This window comes from Lactuca virosa, chromosome 1 (assembly GCF_052849685.1).
Source record: "Lactuca virosa cultivar CGN04683 chromosome 1, Lactuca_virosa_CGN04683_v6, whole genome shotgun sequence".
Taxonomy (NCBI): domain Eukaryota; kingdom Viridiplantae; phylum Streptophyta; class Magnoliopsida; order Asterales; family Asteraceae; genus Lactuca; species Lactuca virosa.
The window spans coordinates 73387620-73396558 of record NC_136426.1 but is presented as its reverse complement, the minus strand read 5'-3'; positions in this window follow the sequence as shown (position 1 = coordinate 73396558).

Here is an 8939-nt window from a genome sequence, read left to right as displayed (position 1 = left end):
CATCGTAAACATCAAGGCCTCTCATCATTTTATCACACATCTACTATTTCATCTACCCATGTTCTACCCAACATATTTGTAGATAAAAAAATACATACCTAGTTTAAATCTGAAGAAAAAGGCTCAGATCTGAAAGCCAAATACATCTACAGTTTAGATCTGAAGAAAAGGCTTAGATCCGAAAACCAAATACATCTACAGTTTAGATCTGAAGAAAAGGCTCAGATCCGAAAACCAAATACATCTACAGTTTAGATCTGAAGAAAAGGCTCAGATCCGAAAACAAAATACATCTACAGTTTAGATCTGAAGAAAAAGCTTAGATCCGAAAACAAAATACATCTACAGTTTAGATCTGAAGAAAAATTTCAGATCTAAAAAGAAAGAAGTTTAGATCTTTCATCCAGCACAGATCTCAAAGTATAAAATACATATATAGTTTAGATCTGAAGAAAAAGCTTAGATCTGAAAGAAAAATTTAGATCTGAAGGAAAAAGGTTCAAATCTAAAAAGAAAGAGGTTCAGATCTTTCATCCAGCATACATCTCAAGTAAACAGATAATATATAAGCACATATCACATAATTTATATAAAATACTTCATATCTATGTGTAAGATGAAAGTGACTATATACTCACCTGATAAGAAGTGATTCGGACAACACTTCGCTTCTTAAAATAATATTCTTTGATGAAATCGGGAAGTTTGATAGAAAACTGGGCTTCGCTGAAGCAGCGTTTCTGAGTTGAAATCTCTTATTTTCGGATCCATAGGGAGCTCCGGGGCTTTCTTCTCGTGCTATGGAGGTATCCTAGGCTTTGGGGGGTTTGGGGGAGTTAGAGAGAGAAAGAGAGGGTTAAAAGGTGTGAGAAACGAGCTGCCCCTGCACCTCTATTTATAGGCTGGGAAACAGCTCTACTCGAGGAGTTGGTACTTCTACTCATCGAGTCTAGGCCAAGTGTCACCATCTGGTGGCTAGCCTTGGGGAGAAAGCAATGGCTAGGATTTCGCCACGTCACCCGATTTCGCACAACTCATTCCCGACTTAGAAAAATCATAACTTTCGCATACGAGCTCTGTTTTTGACGTTATTTATATCCACGCGTAGGTAGGATCGTACTATACAACTTCTGTTTAGACTCCGTCATCTAATTTTGAATTTATTTTTAAAGTTATAATTTTAACAGGCCAGGATAGGAAAAGTCCGTTAAAAATTTATAACTTCTTCATCCGACGTCCGTTTTCGTCTGTCTTTTTACCGTTGCGCTACTAATAATGAGATCTTCAATTCTCATTTAGGTTGCATTGGCCAAAAACCGCTCGATCTAAAATTCGAATTCCGGGTTGTGCACTGATATGCCAAATCTTAGAAAAATCATAACTTCCTCATACGAAGTCAGATTTGGGCGTTCTTTTTATGCACGCTCTCGGTTTAACGTATACTATGACTTTTGTTTGGATTGATAAGGCTAAAAAGTAGTTTATCAAAAAATCACTTTTTACGATTCCCGGTGCCGTGCCGGTTTTGCCGTAAAACTTCGACAGGTCATAACTTCTTCGTTATAACTCGGATTTCGGCGTTCTTTATATACCCGGAATCCTTGTTTCGACCATTAAAACTTTATGTATAGATATTGGGCTTATCTAACATTTTATTTTTGACGCTTATTTTTATCCTATATTATTATAAACAAGTAATAAACACACAAAAACACATAATTCACATAATATTCAAGTAATTCATCTTCATTACTTCAAAAAGAGTTACAATGGTTGACCTAGACTATTACATCATCATTAGTGCTTAACCCAGAAACACGGGCGTTACAATGCCTTTAATGTAACATCCCAAAAATACTAAGTAAATTTTTTTGATTTTACATCACCAAAACCGTACAACCATTTAATCAAAACCAACCAATGTATATAAAATTATCAAAAACATTAGAGTGTATCAAAAGATAGTGCGGAATAAATCCCTGGGGGATGCAGTGCGATCATGATGGGCCCTTTCCCTTGGAACTAGAAGTACCAACAACATTTAAACATAAACCGTAGTACAAAGCTTAGTGAGTTCCCCAAAATACGACATACCATACATAACATAACAAGTCTATTTCAACCCTAGTTGAATGTTATGGGCCATATCATAATCTTATATTCACTTCCTGCCATGGGCCAAATCATGGTCTTTACTTATACAAGTGTCAGGGGCCAAATCCTGGTCTTCCATACAATTGCTAGAGGCCAAACCCTCGTCATTCAGGCAAGTGCCAGGGGCCAAAACCTAGTCTTTCATACAAATGTTAGGGGCCAAACCCTAGTCTTCCATGCAAGTGTCACAAAGACAACTTGTATCCCATATAGTACAGTGAGAATACTCACCTCACAAACAAAGTCGATGGTTAGCAGGCTCACACAATCAAAAAAGTGAGTGCTACACACCTCCTAATAAATTACACAAGGTAAACTCTCAATCTAGCTTCTAAATCTATCCATTTGACTAAAAGACAAACCATGTAAAAAAGTCAACGGTCAAAGTCAACTCTAGTTGACCTCCACGTCGTGGCCATCCTACTTGTTCCCGATCAAATCCGCTACCACGCCATGACAAAGTTGAAACAAAATGGTCGCGACCAGACCAGTGTCCACGTCGTGGTAGGCAATTACCACGCCGTGAAAACTACATAAAGACAACTTAATGGATTTAGCTCTTAATTCATTGAGCCTTTAGTTCCAACTTTCCAGAATGCTTCTTGGCACCTTAGTGGTTCATAAAAATGCAAACTTTATGGATATGCATGACACATGCATGTCCTTTATCCCACTAGGCCAAAATGAAGATAAAATGACCTAAAACTCATGCTAGATTTGTTGGGTTTTCTACGCATCAAATACACTCTAAAACTAGGCAGCGGAAAAATCGAAACAACGATATACCTAAGTGTACATGCATCCTATGGATCTATGGCTTCATGCTGATTACATCAACCCTAGAAAACTAAAACATAAGTAAGAAAACATACCTCTTATGTAGCCCTTGATCTCCATGCTTGAGATCTTGAACCTCCATGAAGTTGCTTGGATGAAAGGATCCAAACCAGAATCCCTCTAATGGTATCACACCCAATGACACCAAAGAGTGGAATAAAAATAACTAGGAGAAGGGTCAATTTCACAAACCCAAAGGGGTTAGAAATCGTCCCTAAGAGGGGGAGGAAGAAGGGTTGGCGAATACTTCAAGCCAAGGTGCAAGGAGGAATGAAATCCCTAAGGCCCTATTTATAGCCTTGGATGCCTCCTTAGGTTTAGTACTCCTTCCCATGTGGGATGGAGGCATAACCACGAAATTTCACTCCTTTCCCATGTAGGATGGAGTGATTTTCATCCAACCCTAATTTCATAAGGTTCTGGAACATTCCTGATTAACCAACTATCGATTAATGAACATTCAACCCTTTAGTTAATTAAACTGTTAACTAATTCCCAAAATATATTTCCAAAATATATTTCCAATTAGTTTCTAATTAATTATTAACCTAAATAATTAATAAACTAATTTATACTTTATTTATTCTACTCAATTTGGGTCTTGAGGGCAACCCAAAAGGACCCTGCTATTATTAGAAATATGACCAATAGTTAATGACCTTGGACACTATTCCAACAGTCTCCCACTTGGACAAGTCATCAACCATACAAGGACCAATATTTCTCAATAATCAACAGAGAGTTAGCCATCCAATGCAACTACCGAACTCTTGATCTAATCAAGATTCAGCCCTTAGATAAGTGATCAACTATCCCTTCATTCTATGATATCTGTATGAATTCGAGACATGGATAATGGTCAATCTCAAGAATTCAAGATTATGTTTCCCGATATAGATTTGTGACGACTGCATCTGACTACTAAATTGAACACATCAACTCCAGTCAGGGCTCGGCCAAGCACTTTAGATGTCAGCACCAAATCATCGAGGGGCCCATAGACACCGCTTCTCCTGTTAAGGCAGAAGGAACGAATAAACTTCGAATACATAGTTTTTGTCTATTTCATCATGTCATACATGGACATACCCTTTATAACTACCATTTACAGTTAGCGTTGGAGTAGACCAATGCATAACAAAATCATAGAGCAAAACCCCACATGTATCTAGGTTTGAAGAATAGAATATATTATCGTCTTAGAATTACTTGTGTCTGAATCCATGAAGTAATCTCTAAGCGTGGGTTGGTCCAATACTTAAATCTCTATTAAGCACTCATAAGTGTTAGCGCAATCTCTTTGCTATGTCCAATCAATATGGACAATCCACTAATACTCATGGCAGTCTTGAATCACTACTTACTTTCCAGAGTATGACCGACTGTGGACGTTTGAGTAAATTAATACTCGGGAAGTGGGTTCCAAACATGCAAAAGTGAGAACGCAGTGATAAGCTAATTGAAATGACCGAACTCTATCATATATTAAGATCACCACTTAATAATCGCCAAATCAAATTAAAGTTATACCGCTTAAAGTTCTTGGGTTTTTAAAACAAACCAAACTAAGAGTGTTTAAGCCAATTCATTTACAAATCTAATGCCTCTCGACTTTGTCTGACTGTCAGACATGGTCAATGACATCGGCTTATGGAATGGATCGACAAGATTATCTTTCGATATGAATCATTGACTATGATGTCTTTACATTTGACTCACTATCAAATGTGTTGGTACTTACTGAATATGTTTCATGTGAGCTCGTGTGACTTGGGATCTATACTCGAGGTAAGTTCACCCGAAGTCACAAGAAACTTCATAAGGACCATCAATGATTGAATTTCAACAAAGATGTCACTAATGAATCTCTTTCAGTCACATTTTCCACTTTGCAATTTAACCAACTGCAATATACTCTAAGTATGTTAAATCCACTATGGTGTATTACTTGGTACTCTTTCAAGCTAATATATCACCATTCAGTAAAAGCACGAATTCCGACTGCGAACGAAATTGCCTTTATTAGTGCGGAACTTAGCATCAATGTAACTCTTACAATGATCTCTTCCATACTATCAAGATCATCTCTTCCGTCCTCCAAGGACACTTAAGAATGTTCTTGATCTTGATTCATTGATTCTTGCCAAATTGATCTAATCAAACTTGTCATGCTCAAGACATACGAGTCATTAGATCTAGTACATGTCATGGCATTTATGATCGATCCCATAGCAGAAGCATATGGGACATGACTCATTTGCTTTAGCTCAATAGTAGAACTAGGACATTAGCATTGCTCAATGTCATGCCAGCCTAAACTCCTTTTTGAGTTCTACATGTCGAGTTTCCTCAACATTCAATGTACTTTGGCTTAATCCAATGAATCACTCTGATCTATCTCCATAGATCCTTATTATGTACGTGTTTTGTATCTCCCATGTATATCATAGCAAAACAGTTCTCATACCAAGCTAAGCTTTTACACCTGCTAAGTTAGAATATAGTTTCCTATAAATCGTACATTGTCTATGTACAATACAAGGGTGACTACAGTGCTCCCACTAGCATTGACATATATGGCTTATCTATGTTTCTCGAAATTCAAACTCCTTGAACTTTTCTCATTGAAACAAAGATTCCAATTACTCCCACTAGCTTTGACATATATATATGGCTTATCTTTATTTCTCGAAATTCAAACTCCTTGAACTTTCTTATTGAAATAATGATCCCACTTGCGAGATGCATATTTCGGTCCATAATGAACTTGTTAAGCTTACACATCCTTCAAAACCTATCTTGGTTTGATTATGTGTTTGTTCCTACCCATGCTTGTTTCTTCTTGAAGATCCACTTGCACCTAAGGGTTAAGGTCAAGTGCTTGATCTACCAAATTACAACATATATGGATTGAAATAAACACATTTAAATAATATTTATCAATTTTCCAGATTCAAAAACAATTTAAATTAGGTATTTATCCATGTTTATCAAAGCTACATATTCGAAAAATGGCAAAAAATCCGAAACCCTAATTCTGCTGAGCTCACGTCGTGAACTCCTCGTTCACGTCGTGAGCTGCGACTAGGTTTTAACACATTACAAATTTTTCATCTAATCTTCTTCCATTTAGTTTCAAACAAGTTTTTACAGAAAACATGAATCTAGGGTGAAGGTAACCATGAACCAATGGCTCTGATACCACTATTAGGTTTTCTACGCATCAAATACACTCTAAAACTAGGCAGCGGAAAAATTGAAACAACGATATACCTAAGTGTACATGCATCCTATGGATCTATGGCTTCATGCTAATTACATCAACCCTAGAAAACTAAAACATAAGTAAGAAAACATACCTCTTATGTAGCCCTTGATCTCCATGCTTGAGATCTTGAACCTCCATGAAGTTGCTTGGATGAAAGGATCCAAACCAGAATCCCTCTAATGGTATCACACCCAATGACACCAAAGAGTGGAATAAAAATAACTATGAGAAGGGTCAATTTCACAAACCCAAAGGGGTTAGAAATCGTCCCTAAGAGGGGGAGGAAGAAGGGTTGGCGAATACTTCAAGCCAAGGTGCAAGGAGGAATGAAATCCCTAAGGCCCTATTTATAGCCTTAGATGCCTCCTTAGGTTTAGTACTCCTTCCCATGTGGGATGGAGGCATAACCACGAAATTTCACTCCTTTCCCATGTGGGATGGAGTGATTTTCATCCAACCCTAATTTCATAAGGTTCTGGAACATTCCTGATTAACCAACTATCGATTAATGAACATTCAACCCTTTAATTAATTAAACTGTTAATTAATTCCCAAAATATATTTCCAAAATATATTTCCAATTAGTTTCTAATTAATTATTAACCTAAATAATTAATAAACTAATTTATACTTTATTTATTTTACTCAATTTGGGTCTTGAGGGCAACCCAAAAGGACCTTGCTATTATTAGAAATATGACCAATAGTTAATGACCTTCGACACTATTCCAACAAGATTCTCCAAAACTCAAACAACTTCTAGATCTAGAAGATATGGTGACCAATGGACCAAGGTGAGCTATAAAGTTGCAAACTTTATCTCATCTAACCAACCCAAATTCAACAATAAGCCAAAACATGAAGTAAAACCTAGATCTAAGAAGAGAGATCCAAAAAGGTGGAAACTTGAGGACTTACAATGAGTCCAGAAGATGCACACAAACGGAAGAAACAAGTTACTTGAAGATCTATTCACAAAACTCCTTCTTATTCTCTCCAAGATCATAAAAACACCAAAAGTGAGACTAAAACTTCAAAGGGAGGCTAGGGTTTATCAAAGGTGCTTTGGGAAGTGATGGAGGCTGAGGGTGGAGGAAATCCTAGCCTACACTTCCCCTTAAATAGCACACAAAACCCGAAGATTAGGATTTGCCAAGAATGAGTCGCCATGCCGTGGTGTAGTGACTAAAGAACATGGTTTGGCATGCGGAATTAAAGATTGCACAATGAACATGGTGATTTGGGTGTTCAAGAGATGTATTGAATATGTATGGTGTTACAAAAAAGGACATAGATCTACATCTACATAAATAACACACACTCACACACTCAACTTTTACACCTCTCAAGCACACCTCTACAAGTGGACTAAACCCACCTTATATAGAGGTGTTTACATGTCTCTCTCTCACTCTCTATCTCATGTCACAAGGCTAATGCACCACATGCAAGTGGGTCTACAAAAGTCAAACATTTACAAAGTCAATCATGAATAACTTTGTACCCCAACATTCTCCCCCTCAAAGTTAGGAATGAATGACCCGCTTCAAATCTTCCAAAATCGAAAAACTACGCGATCCGAATCTCAAGGGTGACACATATCGAAGTACACGAGCTTCTCAAACTCCAAATTAATCACCCAAAAGTTGAGCATAAGAACACACCCCGAAAATCTTCAATAAAACCAAACCCATTTCGAAACGAAATCACTTCCAAACTTCCAATTGCATCATTTCGTGTACTTCAAAAATTCAAGGTCACTTCGGTCTTCAAATCCGTGTAATATGAAAAATTCAAGTTCGAATTTCCATATAAATTTCTCCCCCTTTTTATAATCGAAATTTGATTATAAAACCTTCAAGGAAAGAGAACGTGCTCTATTCAGAATTTTTCGTGTCAAAACTCCCCCTTAACATGTGGCATAAACTTTGTGCTTCTATCCGGAAAACCCAAAAAATCTTCAATTTTTAGCTTCGTTCACAGACCGCCTTTGACAAAATTTCTCAAAAATGGGTAGAAATTGTCAATTTCAAAATTCTGGAATGACCCGGTGCGCCTAAAACAGCCAAACATGCGAAACTCTCCCCCTTTTTCAAAGCTGGGTAGAAAGCGTCAATTCGCATAAGCTGCAGGGGCCTGAAATGCTAATTCTTTAATTTTTCAGCAAAAACAGTCCTTTTTCGAAATTGGGCAAAAACTGTCAACCTTTCAAAACTTCAATGACTGATTTCGAAAGTTCTGCCTTTTGTCCTCCAAACATACGAAAAATACCCCAATTGACGAAGTTGGACAAAAACTGCCAAACATTCGAAAGTATAGGGACTGCTTACGAAACTCTTCCTCCTTTCTTCAAAACTAACGAAAAATTGCCTATTCGTACGAAAGTTTTAAAATGTGTCAAACTGTCGAAACACCAGGGGCTGTTGTCGAAAATTCTTTATTTCCCTTCAAAACTAACAAAACTTTTATCCAATTGTCGAAAATTTGGAAAAAGTGTTAAACAATCGAAAGTTTAGGGGCCATTTTTGTAACATTTGCCTTTTGCATTAATTTGTCGAAATTTTATCGTAACTGTCGAAAATTTGGAATATGTGGCAAACTCTCAAAACTTCAAGGGCCATATACAAAACTTTTTAAGCTTTCTTCTTCCCTTCGTACGAAACTTCATCCCTTCGTACAA